The sequence below is a fragment of the Psittacula echo genome (genome assembly GCF_963264785.1).
Source record: "Psittacula echo genome assembly, chromosome: 3".
Taxonomy (NCBI): domain Eukaryota; kingdom Metazoa; phylum Chordata; class Aves; order Psittaciformes; family Psittacidae; genus Psittacula; species Psittacula echo.
The window spans coordinates 13,840,479-13,860,542 of record NC_137736.1 but is presented as its reverse complement, the minus strand read 5'-3'; the positions used below and the strand labels follow the sequence as shown (position 1 = coordinate 13,860,542).

The following is a 20,064-nucleotide window of genomic DNA, read 5'->3' as shown; positions in this document are numbered from 1 at the left end:
AGATGGTTCTTGCTTTTGGGAGGGGCACTTGCCCCTCCGTCGTTTGTTAACACTGAAATAAACAGTTGTTGTAGTTTAGCCATTTCAATTGCTAAATAGAGAAGGAAAACAGGAGGAGAAGAAACCGCAATGTGTGCTATGTATGGTACCATGCACAGTTAAGGTAGGTTTATGGTGGGATACAGTAGTAGATGGGTAAATAAAAAAACAGCCAGAGGGAATACAAGCTTGTAATGTAAGAAGTAAATGGTAAATGACAATGACAGCCCGTCAGCAGACTAGCATTTTTTGAGTTCTGTGTAAATATTGCAATAGGACATCTTTGATAAAACTGCTTTGTGACTTTGAGACTTTTGTGGGAAGCATTATTGTTGCAGGGAGGCTATTTAGAAATTACAGAGTTAGTTGTCTGTAGGGGAAAATGAAGTAAAGGAAATACTGAATAACAGGAGATAAATGAAGGAGTAAGATGTGAAGCGGCCTCAGAAGTTAAGATTATCCTAGAGAATAGCACTTGAATTGTTACCATAATAAAGCTGTTTACATGTGTGCCCTTCAGTTGTGTGACTAAACTCACAAGGGCATAAAGAGAGCAGAGTCTTTCGAAGTATCTGATTCCAGTTGTGGAGCAGGTTCCAGTCTCAAAGAATGATGAGATTGAAATCATTATTGTATTTTCAGTCTCAGTTAAGAAGTACTTTGTTTTTCTCTTCCAGAGACATGATGATATACCATTGACTCTTTCTGACAGTGTTTAACAAAATAAGTGCAAAACCCACAGAAACAATTTTCCTATCATATTCTGTGTCTTGATAACATGGAAAACTCCAAGTCATGCATAGCTTTTTCACTTGTTTAGAGACTGTAGAAGAAAATTAGCAGTACACGTGCAATATTCACATGACCTTACACACCATGGATTTTATATCCCTTGCAGAGGGCATCAGCCTTCTTGCTCTTATGGCAAAAAGTCATTTGCTTTCAGTGTATTAATTACAGAGGGGCTTGCAACTTCTTAAAGGTTGACGCTAAGATAACTGAACCAGTCTTTTCAGTTGTCCAGTTGCATCATGATATGAAGCTATTATAATTACCATCTTGATTTGACTCAGATGAAGATAATAGAAAAAATAGCTATGGTACCTGTTGTTCGCTTCCCCTACTTTTATCAAATAGCTTTGAGAGTATTCAGTTCACAAGTGAGTAGCTGGTTGTGAATTAGTCAGCATTTTGCCATTCCCTTAGAAAAACAGGATTCTTTTGGGTATGTATAGGTTGTGTGTCCTTGAAAACTGGGATTACAGGCCACAGCTGGGATGTTCACTGAGCGAAAAAGTGGACTCTTTTGGAGCTAGTAGCCTCATTTTGCCTAGAATTTTATTTTCTCCTTATTTTTAATTACTGGGCTTTCAATTTACTGTGTGCAGAAGAATTAAGGAGTGGGATTTTCAAAAGACTCTGCAGTGGCCTCATCTGTACTCAGTGAAGTTAGTGGTAAAACACTCAAAGCTGGATTTGATAGGATTAAGCCGATTTACACCATCTGTGAATCTGGCCCCCATTAACTTCAGTGGTAGCAGATTTAACCAACATTGAGAGCTTTTGAAAGGCCCATCCTAATTTGGTAGTAAATAGTGGATGTCAAAGACGAGTTAAAAATAAATCGTGTATTTCCAAAGCATCAGCCTAGGTTTCCTGTCGTCCTTTGTAGTTATATCTTCAGTCTTACAGCTTTAATATATCATGTACATGATGACCTGTAGATGGCTTTTTTTTTTTTTCAGCTACTGTTGTTTTTGCTCTGTCCAGTCACAGGCAATCTTAAATCACAGGTTCACAAATAGGTTTTGTTTGTGGAGCTGGTTTCAGAAAGAATAGATGTTTGGGTTTTGTGGTGTGTATTTGTACCCTTGTTCTTTTGGAAGAGTGAGGGGTTAAAAAACCCAGCAAAATTTCTCACTGCCAAGTATAATATTCACTTGTTTTATTATTATTTTGACAATAGGTAGTATCACACAAATCCATAAAGCTGACTTGTTTTCTTCACATATACATAGGTCTGCATATTTCTATGTGTGTGAGCATCTGTTTGTATTTTTACACATTTGTTAGACATAAATGTTTTTAGTTATTGTCCATGTCCATTTATATTTCTTACTAATCAGAGGATGCATTTTATAGCAGTACTTAAAGGATTGGTGGTATGTCATAAGAAATTGTGCGAAAATAATTTTGCATTTTGGAGTCATCCCAATTTGTTCATCTGAGGACTAAGATAAAGTGCCAAATACTTAATTTCATTGCACTGCTGTAGAATTTGCTAAATAGATAAGTAGTCAAGTACTGCAGTTAGTGCCTATTTCACCCTTTGTACTCAAATATTTTTTTGTCTGAGGTGGTGTAAAGTACATATTTGAGTTACTTTTTAACTCAAATACTCTATATGAAATTCAGCAGGAAGGATTGCCCACATGCTTGGAGTTGATCACTGCCGCTGCTAAAGCTTTCCATTCAGGACAGATCGGGAGCAAAAATGACATTCCAACTTAGTCAGTTGTGAGCCTTTTCATCAAGTTAGAGTGGCTTTTTTGATATTTCTGCATGCAAGAAAGTTGGGGCTGTTCAGCCTAGAGAAGAGAAGCTGCATAGAGACATCATAGCAGCCTTCCAGTATCTGAAAGGGGCCTGCAGAAATGCTGGAGAGGCACTCCTCAGGAGCTGTAGTGATAGGACAAGGGGTGATGGGTTCAAACTTAAGCAGGGGAGATTTAGGTTAGATATAAGGAAGAAATTACTGTGAGGGTGGTGAGGCACTGGCACAGGTTGCCCAAGGAAGTTGTGAATGCTGCAACCCTGGCAGCGTTCAAGGCCAGGCTGGACAGAGCCTTGGGCGTCATGGTCTAGTGTGAGGTGTCCCTGCCCATGGCAGGCGGTTGGAACTGAATGATCTTAAGGTCCTTTCAAACCCAAACCATTCTATGGTTGACAAAAGTGACTGAAAGGCTATAGCCAATAGGTATGTGAAAATATGATGGTTGTTCTGCTGTCGTTTGGATCCAAATTACTTGCTCCATGAGAAAAAGAAAGTATCTTGCTCCAGACAGCCTTCAGAAAGCACACAGCATAAACAAAGCCTCCCTCCATCAACACTTCAATTCTCAAAGCGGTAATTGAGATTTTAGCAACAAGACTCTGCTTGACTGTAACCAGAGTCAAATGACTAAAACTCCATGCAGATCCTTGAAAGTCATTAAGGGACTTGGAAAATGAGCTCTGTGTTTGCTCAAATGAGAAGCATAGATCTTTTTTGAGCAAATACACTTCTTTTGATTACTTACTGTATTCTGCTTTAATCTTGATTTCTTCAGCAAAAGCGTATCAGCGTGGTAAAATTGGAAGTTCTTGAAACAGGGGGTTTTCACATGCTATAGCACTAAGAGATAAAGTAATTTTACTGCTCTAATCCAAGTTCTCTGTATTTTTTGGTAATATAAATTTTCAAGTCATTGCCACTGCAGAGATTCTGCATATTTAAATGCCATTTGAAAAGGTAACTAAAATATAGCATGAGGTCCTGGTACAGTTAGCTAAACCAAGATATAGGTAGCTAAACCAAGAAGAAAAGCAAACAGTGCTCCTCCAGAGATGTTTCTAAACTGAGTTTACAATGGACTGTAAAGCAGTGTTTCATTTCAACAGTCGAATCAAACTATAATCTTAAGAGGATGTTCTTACTATTAAAAGTATTGAATTTGACTGAAATAAGTTCTCTTATTCTTACTTTCTGTTATTAGAATGCTTAATTATGGTTAAAATGAAATATAGATGAAGAAATAACCCCTTGAATAGCATTTCACATGTTTCCGTGAGGAGGCACAGTGCAACCAGCAATTTGGATTGTATGGTTTTAAAATAGTCTGTATTTTTATGGAGATTATAGAATTATTCTTGTGGGTACAGTACTGCAGTGATGGAGCATACTCTTGCTTTCAAAACCAAACTGGCATCTCTGTGATGTGTTATGCTGAGAGCTTTACAGGACCATTTTATTCAGGGCTATTTTGTGGGTATCTCCTGCATAATCTTTTTGAAAGATAGATCCTAACATGCAAAAAAGCAAATAATGCTTTTACATCTGATATTTCATTATTATTCAGTCCTTTTATGATAAAATGTAACCTCTGCTCTGTGATCTCTGTCAGTCCTGTTCCTATCCATTGTGAATGTATGCAAGGTTTCAGTCTGCAGGCTTTAGTTTACTAGGCTTTGGATGTGTCAGAAATTAAACTTTATAACAGAAGATGCCCTTTTGAGGTCCAGTTGTTAATTTGATGCTGAAGATGTCGAACTGATAAGTGAAAAGATTCTTCTTTAGGAGAAAAAACAAACAAACACCCCCCAGAAATCACAGGGTAAACTCCTGATTTGTTACTTCTAAGTAGGAGAAATGGAAAACTGGCACAGGTAGATATGGGCTGTTGTATGTATAATTGCATCAAAAGGGACACAAATTTTCCTTGTTGTCCAGTCCTTTTCTCATTTTATTTGCATATTGAAACTCAGAATCATTTACAACACGAGTAACACAAAACAGCTAGACCATTAAACCCAAAATGTTTTTATTGTTGTATTGGTTTGATGATGCTTGTGAAATGTCAAGAATATCTTATATAATGGTACCTTCTGTTTGCTGTAGTCTCTGTCAGTGTTTGTGGAGCTGAGCTTCTTACAGTAATAGAGGAAGGGGGTGGGAAAAGAATTTTCTGCCTCTCCATGGCAGCTATAGAGAGCCATCATGGAAAGGTTTCCTAAAATTAGGGTTGCTGGAGTGCTCTGTCGTGATACCTAGAATTCTGCTGTTAAAACCCCAGATCTGCAGGCACTCAAAGGCAAAAATACTGTTCAAAGAGATAAAAGCAATTTCGGATGGTTGTTTCCTGGTTCTTTCTCAACATACAGATAGGTACGCATGTAAGCCCACTTGATTTCTATGTAGTCCGTGATGCTCAGATAAGCCATGAGGCTATTGTGGTTAATGCATGTTTATGCTGATTGCTGAGCCAACTACTGCCTAAGAGGTTTGATTGCCTTTTCTTGCTGTGAACACCAGTTTAGACTTTTCTGGCTCTAGTGCTCATTTTCACTTGTAGGAGCATAATTATCTCAGAGACCATAGCCTGTTGTTAAATTTGGTTGAAAGTGATTGTATTGCGCAAAGTCATTAGAAGGAGACAGGTAAGCAGACAGAAAGGCCATCTATCCATATAAACCTTGCTTCTTTAGGAAAGCTGCTTCTATTTAAAAGCGTCACTCACACAATCACTCACACTGAATCTTTCAAATCTCATTATGTCCTGCAGGTATAATAGGTAAGAACTGTGTAGGAACTTGTTCTTACAGACAGCATCCTGTAGGATAGAAACGTTCCCTGCAGCGTGGCAATATTTTAAAACTTCAACATTTAACAGTTCTGCCTTGCATTCGCTTTTGTAGTGCATTTATCATTGAAGTGCCATTGAGTTATTCATTAGGCAAAATGACAGTGTTTTCTCTTACCCCTCTTATGGATAGTACAGCAAATACTGTATTTGACTTGGTTATTCTGATGAATTCCTTTTTTATTGCATTTTAGCAGTAAGAAAATGCCAAATAAAAACACATGTTGTATTTGTATGCAGAAAGGCTTCATTGCAATAGCCGTCCGAATCCGAGTAGGGAGTTATATCCATCAAGAGCTAGCTTTGGCAGGTAACTGACTCTACCATTCACGTAAATATTGTCCATTTAGACATATTTGTCAAGTCCTATGTTTTTCCATCATCCTACTACTAATGTTTTGGGGCTTTGTAGTCACGTACGTGCACATGCAAATCTGAAATTGAAAGATTTATTCACTGTGATAGTGCCTAGTAACATGAAGAAAGTCTTTGGAATTCTCACCCCGCCAGTCTGCTGTGTTACGTATTTCTGCACATAGAACTTGTTAAACCTTTCAATATAGTGATATTGCAAACTATTGTGAAACCTCTGAATTTAGCATTTAACATCTGTTACCTTGCTGACATAACTCCGTGTTCATCCAGAATAAATTTAAGAAAATGAGTGAAAAGAAAAAACAAAATCAACCTCCTGTCTCCAGATACTATCATGACAGACAAAACCAGGTTTACTTGGAGTCATTGCAAAGAATTGTGGGATGCAATTCACGGAACTTGGGACTGTCTCTGTCAGTGGCTTGGTTGCTAAAAAAAATGAGGGTTTAGGTAACTTTCTTCATTTTGTGATTCAAAGTGAAGATACAAACATCACTTAAAGAAAATAGCACAGTTTCTGCATTGCACAATACCAACGTTTAATTCATTCTATAGCAGCATTTTTGGATCAAGATTTTTTAGATAACCCTTCTAATCCATACCTCCAGAAAGAACAAGCCTCAAGGGATCATCCTGTTGTCATCCTGACAGAAAGTTTGAAGTTGAGGAATTAAAATTAAGCAAATTAAAAGCAGGGGGTTTGACACTTAAGGATGTCATCCAACATAATTTTGACTGTACAGTAATTTTGCTCTTCATATTTTGTGTGAAGGCATGCTTTGTAATAGGATGCAGGAGTTGCAAGATAACCTTTTTTTTTTTTTTTTCAACCATTCACATCAAGTCTCCTCCCAAATCTCATAACAAATATCTGTGTCCAAGTAAAACTTCCTAGCAGTATTTAAGAAACTGAAATGTGTCTGATGCATTACTAAGTTAAAGGAGAGGAATTTTTACATAAACAAGGACTGTTATCATGTCTCCCTTTCAGTCTTATCCATTCTTTAAGGGATTGTTGCTTGACACATCTAGGCTTTCTAGTTACCCTTTTCTGATCTCTTTTTAACTCTGTAGAGTTAACTGACATCTTTTCTGAAGTGTGATGATGGCAAAGCACAATATCCAGCTAAAACTGTGCCAGACTAATTGATTCAAGTGTTACAGCAGTTTCAGGAGGCAGCCAAGGTTTTTGAATTTACAACAAAGCTGGATTCAATATGGATATACTTAATGAATTCTTTAGTTGAGAGAGCAGTATGGGCAGGGATTTGGGGAGAGTTAAATAAAAGGGACTATTGTTATTGTAAAGGTGATGGAGATTTCCTATTGATGTTGCTCTTCTTTCTGCTATTCATTTATGAAATATTACATGTTTTGTTAGTTATTAGGTTCCCAAATACACATGACCATATCTAAATAATATGAATATCATAGCTGATAAATATTGCCACCTGTTCAAGTCAGAATTTCTGAAGAATTTATGATTAGTGGGCCATTTGCACCTGGGTCCAGGAAGAGGTGTATAGGAAAATGCTTTCAGAAATAAATATTCCTAAATGTTTCCAATTTTCTTTTTTCATTTCCTCCACTGTCTACTCCTAACATTGTTTGCTCTGTGATACAGATTCTGCAGTGCTGTCTTGTAGGTCTTTTACATGTGACGTTGTTAGAAAAGGACGCTGGCTGATATCCAACCCCATTTTACCCAGTGGGACAAGAAAGAGTTTTGTCCCTGAACCTACAGAAACAGAAATGACTTCTTGTTATGCCTAGGTTGATGCAAGTTGTAAGACCAGAAGAATGGTGGTAGTGAGGCAGAATTTCTGGAGAGCTGGGTTTGCTGAGTAGAATGCATCATGTAAACAAGGTGGAAAACTCACTATAAGTAAGTGCATCCCACTGCCTCCTCTTCCTTTCTTTAACTGCACTCAAAAAGTAGCAAAACCAGGTATCTTTTGCTTTTTAATTGATGAGTCCTTTTTATTGCACCTGAGTTCCTAATGAATACTTTCATTGCAAGGAATGTCTTTAACACAAATTACACTTTCATTGCAAGGAATGTCTTTAATACAAAGTTAAGATGTATCACTTGGCTGTTCCAAAATGTTTAATTTGACTGTCTGGGTAAATTGAAATCCTGTAGGTTAATACAGGATTAAAAATTCAATAAAATGTGCATTTCCCAGTCGGTTAAATACAGGCAAGTTGGAATTCTTAAGTTGGTATAATTAATCAGTTAGACATGCTGCCTCTGTAATACTCAGGTTCTGTCATTTCCCAGTAGGATTTTAATGTAAAAAATTATGGCTTTATAATGTAACACTAAGTGCTCCCTGTAGAAAAATTAGAACGCAGCCTTGTAACATAAACAATGTAGGCTACTGTTGTGTAGGCTTAGATCAGTCTTCTTTGTATTTCTGCCGTATTCATAGAATGGATTGTGACACATACGACACCGAACCCCTGGGTTTGACTGTTGGTGGGCAAAATGTTCCAAACAGTAGGAATGTTTTCTCAGGGGACTTTTCTTTTTGGTCACTAGAAGCTGTCCGCACAAAGTCCTTTGTGACTGCCTTTATGGAGGCCTTCAGGCAAGATACTAAAATGTTTTCCAAACTACCAGATTGAAGTACGTAGATTTTAGCGAGAGACATATTTGCAGTATAAATGTAGGTTAAAGGTAAAGTAGCCTTTCGTAAAGAAATAAAACATTATAAAACCTATTTAGCTGTTCTGCATTTACCTATAGCAATAAAAACTGTACACCAACCTGTTGACATTCTCCTTGTTACTGATTTTATTGTATTCTTTTCCACTTCCACTCAAACATATATGCACAAATTGTGTATATATGTTTGTATACACAATTTAGTAAATGGTCTATGTAGACACACTGTAAAAGGAACTGCAAAGCAGATGAATGACCTGGTTTTTAATCCTCATTACAGTTTAATTTGTTTTATTGGAGATCATTTCTGACCTTGATTTTTTTCTTTTTTTAACCACATATTTTAAACCTTCTGGCATGGAAAACATTTAAAATATATATTTTGCTTTATTAATTTATCATCGTGACAAGAAAAGAGATATGTGTGTACCTTGAACTGTTGGGTCAGTATAAAACTATGTTCGTGGAAATGAAATACTGTAATTAGAATTCCTTGGAGGCAGTGTTTTCTTTTTAACTTGATGTTACAAGAGAATGACTTCAAAGACTTCTGCTACTTTAGCTGATAGCAGAGCAACTCCCTAAGGAAATCTCAGTTAGACAGCTCAGGGTTGGTCATTCAGTAGTAGATAAGGGAGTCTGTGAAGTTAATGAGTAATGCTGCCATTTAAAAATGCATCGTATTTTTATTCATTGATGAAAATTGCAGCTTTGACATCTTAGTTGAAAGTTGAGGAAGAAAAGGGTGCTGGTATTGTAAGAATGATCAGAGGTGATAATGTCATAGCTCTGGCAAGTAAGCATTTTAAAATGAAGTGCTTTTCCTTCCAAAGGCTCACAGAGGAGAGAAATTTGTTAGATCATCCCATCACCAATGCAGTTACTTCCCAAAGGAGAGTAATTAAATTAACGTTTAAATTACTTAAACATTGGGGCACTGGAGCAGCTTTCCACAAGATAATTGTCCTTCATTTGATAGTTTAATTCCGCACCCCCCTTTTATTTTCTTCCCATTTGCTGTGGTTTATTTGATTCTTTTCGTTTTATGTAAATGAGACAATTTGGAGAATGACCATATTCCGGCAGAGCACTTAAGAGCTGCAAAATATAACACACAGCCCATGATCCCTACCTATCCAGACAGTTCCCATGGGTCGAAAGCCTGCTTTGATGGGGGCTGCCAGTGCTGAGCAGAGCCAGGCTCATACTGATGGCATGTCCCTGGATGGATAGGGTGGAAAGGAAGGTTTCTGGGCTGCAGTGTCTCAGATGCATATGAGCACTTGTCACTGCTATGGAGGCTGGCAAGCAGCATGGGAAGTTAACCTGGGAGAGCAGGTTATCCTGAGCTGTTTGTTTCTAGAGTGCTGCGTGTTCCACAGCCAAGGTCTCCTCTGAAGCAGCCCGCCTTTCCCTGCAAGGCTGGTGCTGCTTATCATGTCTCTGCATCCTTCTGGGAAGTGAATAGGGATGAGCTGCCTGCAGCTGCCTGCCAGGTGCCAGTCCACTAATAACAGGCAATGGAGTGGAAGGGGAGAGAAGGGTTGTGCAACCCCATGGATTTCAGGGCATGTGGCGCTGAGTCAGCCTAGCCTGGCTCACTTCTGGCCTTGCAGCATCTGAGGGGCTCCATGCTTCATGGCCAGTGTTCAATAATGTATGCAAGGTCTGTGCGCCAGTTGAAAGTTCACAGCTCAGTGTGGCTATAGGTGTAAATAAAGCTACAAGACTTGTACAGTCTGAGCAGACCTTTTTTCTGCTCTTGATACCCAGAGACAGTTTTAATTGTAGATCCATTTCATGTTGTTGTAGCAAAGGGAATAGTTAGCATATTTAATACCTCTGCATGAGCTGTTCCTCTAAGTATGGTTTTTATTGCTGTCCTTAAATTCTCATCAGTTTGTTGAGATACTTTTGAGTTACTGAGTGGAACTCAGCTCTGTATATTAGAGATTATAAAATCCTTATATCACGTCACAGAAGCTGTTTTGTATGCAGTTATAAGAAATCTAGTTCCATTCTGTTTTGTGTTAGGAGGAAGGAAAATGCATACGTCCTAGTAGGTATCTAAAGCGATGAAAATCCCTTGATCTTTAATGGTAGCAGTATTACTCCAAGCTGTTCCACGGAACTGTAGAATAGTAAGTTGAGGTGGTGTCTTTGTGACAAGATGGCAAATCAGTTAAGTAATATTCCTATTAAAAAAAAAATACTGTAAATACTTTTTCTAATGCACTGACATATTTTCTAGAGCATAACTACTACTGGTACAGTTACAAAAGTGGTGTCCTGCCAAAAAGGTAAATTACCCTCTTAATTTGGAAGGGAAGGACTGCAGCCTGTGCCTGCATTCTTTCTTTCTGACCCCTGAGAACATGCGCTGACTTCAAAATTCACAGAAATCAAATTAAGTGCTACTTAGTTTTAGAGTGCCTTTCATCTCAGTATAAATGTAGACAAGAAATGGACCTCCTGCATAACATAGGCCTTAGAATTTCAGTCAGCAATTTCCACATCCAACCTGCAATTTGTGGTTGAGGCAGACCATATCTTTAAGACAGACATTGAGTCTTAATTAAAAGATTTAAAGTGAGGGAGAATTTACTGCATTCCTTAGCTATGAAATGTTCTCTGTATTTTCTGGGCTGAGTTTGTCCAATTGCAAATTTCACCAATTGAACTTTCATCTTTCTGTTTGCAAAATTAAAATACACTTTTTCGTTACTAGAAATTTCACCTTTTTAGATACTTAACTAGACAATAGTTTTCTAAGCTTGACACACTACAAACATAATCAGGATGGTGTTAAAAATAATTCATACAGTACAGTACAGTTGTATTTCTTTATATTGTTAATAGGTTGTGGTGGAAAGTAAGTGTGTTTCCTTAGATATGGAGATTGGAACTAGATCATCTTAAGGTCCTTTCCAACCCTAGCTATTCTATGATTCTTTGAGTCTATATTTTCCATGCGTCATACATATATAAAAAGGAATCCAAGTATATAGATTACTATATATGTATGTTCACCAGAAAAAAACCTAGAAGCATAAACTCAGTCTTAAACAGTAAGATTTATCTTAAAACGGGTTTTATTTTGTTGACTGTGTCGTGTGCCATTTCTTAATCTTATTTCTGCCTGAACCTTCATATGGTCTTGCATATCTGTTGTGACAATACCTTTCTACTGAGTTTCAGGTAAAGGGCAAGTGATACATTTAGAAAACACGGTTTAGTTCAATAGAAGGAATTAGATTTAGTATGTTATGACTTTGACATATAGCACGACAGGAATCCTCCAAGATGCAATAGCCATGCAAATTGTCATTAACCAATCAGTTACATACCTGAAAATTGTTGTTTATCAAGTGTTATGTTATTCTTAGAACTATTGATCAGATTTTTACACTAATCTAGGTTGTGTTTCATTTCAAAATCTGATCAAAGTTTACAGGCAATTTCAGGTCTATAGCATTTACTTTAGAAAGGAAAAACATTTAGTCTTTCAATTAAGGTAAACCCCCAATACAATCTCATTAATGGCATTGCCAAGACAGGCTGTCTTGGCAACTGGAGATGGAGAAACACATGTCCCGATACAAATTTCTTCATGTAATCCTTAATCTTTTTTTATTGATTCTTTTTAACGAACACAGTTGAAAAGTTTTAGCTTTGCTCCATATTGTCAAAGAAAAAGTGTTGCATTTTAAAATATGCAATTAACCACCCTCCCACCCCCCAAGAAATTACTTTAAAATCTGCATTCTCATTGCTCTGGCTGTAGCAAAATCTCTAAGGATTGCCATTTTGATGCTAATGCCAGAAGCAAATGGAGCCAGCTGACATGTGCAATATCAAGACAAGAAGGTCAGCATAGCAGCTAGAGACACGGGAAACAGCAGGAGACTGCGTTATTACTCATTACATATATTACAGTAGACCTTAGGGATTCCTGCTATGACCACAACATTGTTATGCTTGATACTGTCTGTACAAGAGCAGCAACAGCAGCCCATAGCCTGAGTGATATCAAAACAGGAGCAAGCAAAATGTATTTGTGAATTGCCTTTTTCTTTTTTAAACTGTTATTTGCACATGCTGAACCCAAACTGGCATATATTCAGAAAAATTGAAGAGGTCTTTTGCTGTTCCCTGTGCCTCTGGCTGTGACTCAGATCTTTAATGACTGTTATTAGAGGAAGCATAGGACAGTCAATGGTTTATGAATTCCACCTGATGGTATACCTACTTGCATATGCTTATGTAAGCATGCATGCAGCAAGATCTTAAACTCTGTGTGATGCATCTGGCTGCATACTCAGTCAAATTAAATTAGCAAAAGTGGAAATTATGTTATTTTGCATTGATTTGTTTGGGTTTTTTTGAACCACCCTCATTCCCTGCCCCCCTTCCAAATTGTCATTAGCCACAATTGTTTTCATCTGGGAATTTATCATAATTCAGATCTGTCTGCTATGCACACCAGGTCTGGCTTTCATAATGTTTAACACTGGGAAGGATCAATAAACCATTTAGTCTCATTGGGATGGTGCATGTCACATCTGCTAAATTTCACCCAATTATCTGTGTGCTAAGACCGGCAACTTTATATAAATAAAACTCTTTTCTGGAGCAGCTGAAACCAGCAGACGAGAATAGTATCGGGTCCTGAGGCCTGTACAAAATGATTAGTTTGCTAAGATGATCTCAGCAGGTGTGTCATCATGCATGCTGAAAAGGGAGGTGATTTGTTTCCTCCTTACCTTCCTGTCAGTCAGACCTACAGTATACGTCACATCTGATTATATGTGGGGGAATCACCATAACTCTCTGTGGGCAAGCTATGCACACAGGCTGGAATCTAAGAATAGTAATTCTTTGGTAGTTGGTGACCAATATGTAAAATTTTAAAGGAATTAAGAATTTTCCTTTTATTCCTGCTTTCCATCGCCCAGAAATGGAAAAAGAACAATAAAACGTAAGAAATGAAAGCGGTCAGACCAGAACACATACAATCCTTTTTACATCGTGATCCAGACTTCCTGGAAATCAAATGGATTTCCTTACAGTCATAAGTTTAGCCTAAAAAAACTAGGTTCCCTCTTAGGACTTGTGATACCTGCCTCTACGTCTTGAGCTTTGGGAGCCAAAACTGTTTGGTTGCCTTCTACCACTGTGTAAAGGTGTAGCCAATTCTTCACCTGTACTTCAAGCTCTCTGTATGCAGCCAGTGATTGTTGTATTGCTGCTGCCCTTTTTTGCCCTTTTCTTGGTCATCCTATTACATTAGAAACACATGGTGATTGCCTGCAGGCATCGCCTTATGGCATGTTCTTGATGTGGTTCTGGAACCAGTGTAGCTATTCGCTGGCTTGAAAGTTGGTCAAAGCCAGCATTGCTGCTGAAGGGAACGGGCTGTTCTTCAGCCACAGCCACACGTTCCCATTCCTCCCCTTGTGCTGGCTCTTGTAGCCTAGTTGTAGCATGATGAATCAAGTTTGCTCATCTGACTAAATCCACCATGGAAGAGAACCCTATTCTTGTCTCTGAATCAGCAAGCTGATCCAAGTCCCCATGAAGAGCACTGCAGCTGCCTTCTGGCCAGAAGTAGAGAAATTTGTAACCCTTTTTCAGTGGTAGCATAATATTAGATTAGTTTCACTTGCTTGTGACCAGATTGTGTCTCAGAGCTGTACTGTGCCAAGGTTAGTCGGGCTCTGGCATGGTGCCATCCTGCTGTGGCTGTACTTCTTCCCCAACCAACAGTAGCTTATCTGTGGGCTTACAATCTATATTGTTGCAGTTGTGTTGTATGAAGACCTTCCAAACTTTAGTTTCTATGCTTTCATTACACTAAGCTGTATTTCAGTCTCAAAGGTGTTATTTTCGTCTTGTCAGTATAAAATGTGTTTTGTTGGTTTGCAGTTGTTTAACCTGGTAGATTATTCTGTAGCAGTAGCCAAGTTGCTTTAGTCCTCTGATTATTTATGGACTTTGTAATCTCTCTGTCATCTGCATGTGCGCAATATAGATTTTATGTTTAGATCATTGTTTCAAAAAAGAAAAGCCGAAACCCCAACAAACCAAACCCACAACCCCTAACTGTTGGATATAGCAGTATTGTATTCTGAGTGTAATAAGAACAGGTCCCTGGGGATCTTAAAGTACTTCTGCTCATTCTTTGTGAGCCAAAAGTCATAAAAAAGAAAACATATAATGCAGGTATTTAATAAAATCAAGTTCAGCTATTAAATTGGAAATTAAAATCTAGGATATCAGCACAACAGAGACCACTAACACCATCACAAAAATATAACAGCTTGGGTTGCTAGTCCTGATTGTTGACATTGATATTTGTAGGCCCTAACTATTGTTGGAACAATGAATTTACTTGTTTATAGTTTCCAAGGTTTGAGTATTTGGGGGTTTATTGTGAAATAGTATTTCTTTGGCTTGCTCTCTGTTTTTTTCCTGCCTTTTTTTTTTTTTCCACTAATATGCCTCTTCTAATAAGTCAACATTTTTTAGATACAAAAGTAGATAGAAAAATTTGAAATCAAGCTGGACAATATAACAAATCTTTGTGCAATGGCAAATATTTCAAAAGACTTACAAAGAATCCCTGTGTTCTGTCTCAGTGGTTCCGTCTTTTTCCCAAGTAGTCTCATTCATTTATCAGAAAATCAAATTATTAAATGTATTGCATTCCACATTTAGTCTAATTACCGGTTTATATCATAATTAAAACTCAGCATCTGTAAATATGAGTCAGTTATTGAAAACTACTTACTTCCACTGTTGAGGTAAACAGAGTAATTTTGACAAGTGTAGTGGTAAATGCTGCTTATTAGAGATAATTTAAAATTGCATGCAATTTTACTCCCAGCTACAGAAGAGTATGAGCTTGATCATAGAACCATAGAATGTTTAGGGTTGGGAAGGACCATAAGATCATTTATTTCCAACCCTCTGCCATGGGCAGGGGCACCTCACACTAGACTGTGTCGCCCAGGGTTCTGTCCAACCTGGCCTTGAGCAAGGCCAGAAGTGGAGCATTTGCCACTTCTTTGGGCAACCTGTGCCAGTGCCTCACCACCCTCACAGTAAAGGACTTTTTCCTTATATCCAACCTGAACTACCCCTGTTTAAGTTTTCCCTTTTTCCTATCGCTACAGTCCCTGATGAAGATCTTGAGCTGTGCAGTATCGAGCAGAGTTGAAGTTGTTTCATGTATCGTCATTTTGTCATAAAATGTGAAAGAAACAGGCCTTCAAATAAAACACATTATAATTGAGAAGTTATGTTCCTTCTATATCAGGTGATGCAGTTACTAGAAAATTTAATTTAGCACCAGCAAATTCTTTAATATATTCCAGCTGACTGGCTTTATTAGTGTAAATAGAAAATATGTTCCAGTTTTGTCAGTTTCCTGCAAAATAATCTTACTGGCTACAAGCCAAGGCAAAACACTCAGAATAGCCTTTGTGATGTGCGTCTAGGTTTTTCAGAGTGGCTCTGGGGCTCCTGTACCAGAAACATGAATATGAGATGGTGGGAGACATGGTTTGCTAACAGCAAAACCCAAGTGAATGCAAGGAGAAAGAATGAGATAATTTGTGTACACAAGGTTTAATACTTTAAAAAGGAATCAATGATCAGATCAATGTATCTAGTAAAAGTATTTTTGCATGGTTCAGATGAGGTACTTAGAGGCTTATTTCATTATAAATCTTAGGCCACATTGTTAGCCTAAGCAAGTACAGAGAGCTTCACTGATTTCTGTTAAGCTGTACATACATAAATAAGGTGAGATTTTAGCTTTCTAGATTAAATTAAATAGGAAGTCACTGTCTCTTGTCCATACCTGTTAGACAGTTACAATTTCTTGAGTCTCTAGTCATACACGGGTTACAGTACACAAAGTTATATTGTACATACATACGATGCCAGGTAACTAGAAGAAACAAAATGGGATCTGTTAAACATATCTGCCTTGAATCTTGCCACAGCTGAATATACTAAAAGCTCTGGATGAAATCTTAGTTGCTTTTGGATTTGTAGGATCAACAGAACGTGTTTTTCCCTAGGAAGAACTCTGTTCAGTCTTCCTTCAAATATGGTGCTTAATTTAATCCTTAGCAGTCTAACAGATCGTTTTGGCAGTCATCAGTTTTACATCTAGCTTAGCAACATATTAGGATAGCACAAGGTACCAGTTTACAGAAAGAACTAAAATAGCACAGTGGGTACTTTCCAGACTTGCTTCCCTGTGAGTGCTGAGGTCCTCCTGCATAGTCTCCAAAGCAGAAGAACTAGGTAGCTTATGTGATACTCTGATACTTGGTTATTCTGATTTCCCTATTCATTGACAGTTTATGTGACTGTTGACATGTTGCCTCATCTGTGCTTCAGTTCTTTTTAGTCTTTTCTAGCCATAGTATTATTTTGAAGCTTTCAAGTACCGTGATAAGCAAGATCAGAACAATACAATTGCTTGATCACATATTGTGAGTTATGCATCTCCTGGATGTATATTGTGAAAATCTTGTTTGGCTCTATGTAGGCATCAGTCTTCTGGGAATCTCCTTCTCTAAGGACTGAATAACACTTCGAAAATAGTATTTCTCTTTCTTTTGTTCACCATGAGATTAATTCAAATGCAGAGTTTTTAAGATTTACTTGGAACTTTGGCACCTTAATTTCTACCAGGGGATTGGAAGCATGAGTTTCTGTTTAAATATCCCAACAAAAGGTGCTTGGTCTTTTTAAAACATCCCTTTGCTCTTTTAATAGGAAATAGAGAATCATGACTCTCTTTTAATAGGAAATAGATTCTCCATTTTGAATATAGAGAGTATAGAATATATGAATATAGAATATTCATATATAGACTATATGAATATAGAATATATGAATATAGAATATAATGAATATAGAGAATCATGATTCTCTATTTTGTATAAATTCTGTAAGGTGGCTGTAATGGAATATACCATGATTCTGTACTTTTAATCACTGACTTCAGGTAGTTTCTTTCTTCTTTATTCTTAGGATCAGATCTTAGGACAGTGACCAGGTTGCAGTATCTCACTTTCATTGCCTTAATTCTTTGACTCAGTAGAGTCATCTTTCTTAAATAGTGCTGGCCTCAGGAGTACTTTTCTGTCCAAGACAGCTTCCACAATTCCATATTTGATTTCTTTTTTTCTTTCATTTTAAACATGTGAAAATGTCTTTAGAAAGAAAACTGCATTCTCTGGTGCCAGTCTTTCTCAGTATGAAGTTCAACATTGGGAAAACTGTTCTGTCTTTCTTTAGTGGCTCCCTTCTGGTATTAAATTAATATTCAGCATTCTGACAGCTCTCTCTTAATGTGAGCCTTTCGCTGCCACCAGCTCAAAGGAAAATGGAACTGTTAATTTTTGCTGTTCCAAACCTTCAACTATATGAAAAAACTTAAATGGACATATAATTATAAATTCATAAAGGGGAGCTATAATTATGCATTAGGGCCATATGCCTGATGTTACAACTCAATGCTAAAGCAAGTATTATTCCCATCATAGGGTAAGAATTTTCAGCCACAAAAAATCCAGTCTATATGCACATCAATGATGAAGACGTGTAATATGTGTATCCCGCTAGGAATATGCATTATGCCATTCTCCATGATGAGTTATCTTAAAATGTTTTCAGCTGTGTTGTTTCGCTTGACTTCCCCTTGGGACAGAAGGAGTATGGCTGAATTTATCTACTGCAATTTTGAAAGCACTTTTTAGCATGTCCTTACTTAAATCTCATGAAAGAAGAGTTTGATTTGAACAGATTTCTGGGTCATCTGGTTAGATAAAACCCAGACCAGAAGACTTTAGGTAATTTCTAATCAGAATCTGGTTCTACTCATTTAAGAGACAAACTGTGGTTTGGTTTGCTAGTGGGTCTGTGGTGTTTTCAAAGCTACATGATTTTCGCAGTCTGACTTGCTTACATTATTCTGTTGGTATTGACACTATTGAAGCAAATCTATGTCTACTGTGTTCAGCTCTGGAGTCCTCACTACAGGAAAGACATGGACCTGTTGGACACGGTCCTGAGGAGGGCCACAGAAATGATCAGAGAGATGGAACACCTTTCCGATGAGGAAACGCTGAGAGAGTTGGGGTTGTTTAGCCTGGAATAGGCTCCAGGGAGACCTAATTGCAGCCTTTCACTTCTTAAAATGGGCGTGTAAGAAAGATGGGGAGAGACTTTTTAGCAGAGCTTGTTGCTATAGGACAAGAGGTGATGGTAAAATACTGGCACAGGTTGCTCAGAGAGGTGGTGGATGGACCATCCCTGGAGACATTGAAGGCCAGGCTGAATGAGGTTCTGGGCAGCCTGATCTAGTTGAGGATGTCCCTCCATTGGGGTTGGATTAGATGACCTTTGAAGGTCCCTTCCAACCCAAACTGTTCTATGATCCTATGATCCTTGTCCTTAGACATGAGTGATATTGCAGAAGGAATTGTGTGTGAGCTAAGCCCCCAGTTTTAAAGAAATAACTGTATTTCCCAAAGGCAAACCTTTTTTCCTGTATGATTTCTGTGGTTGCTATTACTGTAAATTGCCTTTAGTTTTGAAAGTTTGTCTTTTAGGGATTAATCAAAGCATAACACTTGAGGCCAGTTTACGTACAGATAGTCGTACACAAATATATACACCATTTCTAAATGCCTGTATATCTTTCAGCATAACCTCTCTCTGTTTACAAACATATCTGACTTAGAACTGCTGCTTATTTCAGTAACCAGTTTTGAGCTTAATGTATGTATTTTAAAACCAAACATCTGGTTCTTTGGAGCAGAGTCCTAAAATGGACACAATCCAATGAAACAGACAATGTTCCTGTTCTTTTTTATGTTGAGCTGTCTTGAAATCTACTTATGATCTCTTCAATTTGTAGTGGAGGCTATCTCTAGAACATATCTCCATGCAGTATATTCCTTACAGTGGGACGTAGATCAAAAGAACCTAAAGTTTACATTATTGATTGAAGGGAATCTGCAACTGACAGCAGGTCTTTGGTGACATATATGAAGTCCACAGAAACAGGCTTCACACGTCCACTCAGGGGTTTGTCCTTCTGCTCTCAGTGGGAATGGGGACCTGAATCATTCATATGAGCACAGAATTCAAAATGCTTATCCCCGGTGTCTCACAGTTTGCATGGCTCACTTGGTTGCATAGGCTGGTGTTTGGTAACAAAAGAAAGGTCATAAGAGATTTTTAGAACACTAGTTTTCACAGCATCAGCTGGACCACATATGCAGAGGAGTTTTATTTCTCTTTTCTCTTGCATACTGTTCTATTTACATGTGTAGTTTCTAGCAGTATATGGCATTCCTTTGGATGTTCCCCTCCTTTGGGATCAAGACACATGGCTGATGAAGCGTGGTTGTGCTTCACAATCAAGGATGTTATTAAATGAGTAGAACAGGCAGTATGTAAGACTTGCCTATTTGGTCTGTATCGAACTGTATCACAGGCTGGGGATTTGCCTCCCTGCGGTATGTGAAAGACAGCTATTACTTCTAATAAAATTAT

General features: G+C 37.9%; 1 protein-coding gene across 1 annotated transcript in view; it reads left to right on the top strand.

Moving 5' to 3' along the window:
• ROBO1 (roundabout guidance receptor 1) overlaps nt 1-20,064 on the top strand; it is a gene marked incomplete at both ends in the record, with an annotated part of 515,624 nt that overhangs the window by 345,211 nt on the left and 150,349 nt on the right. The gene's annotated exons all lie outside the window — the stretch shown is intronic.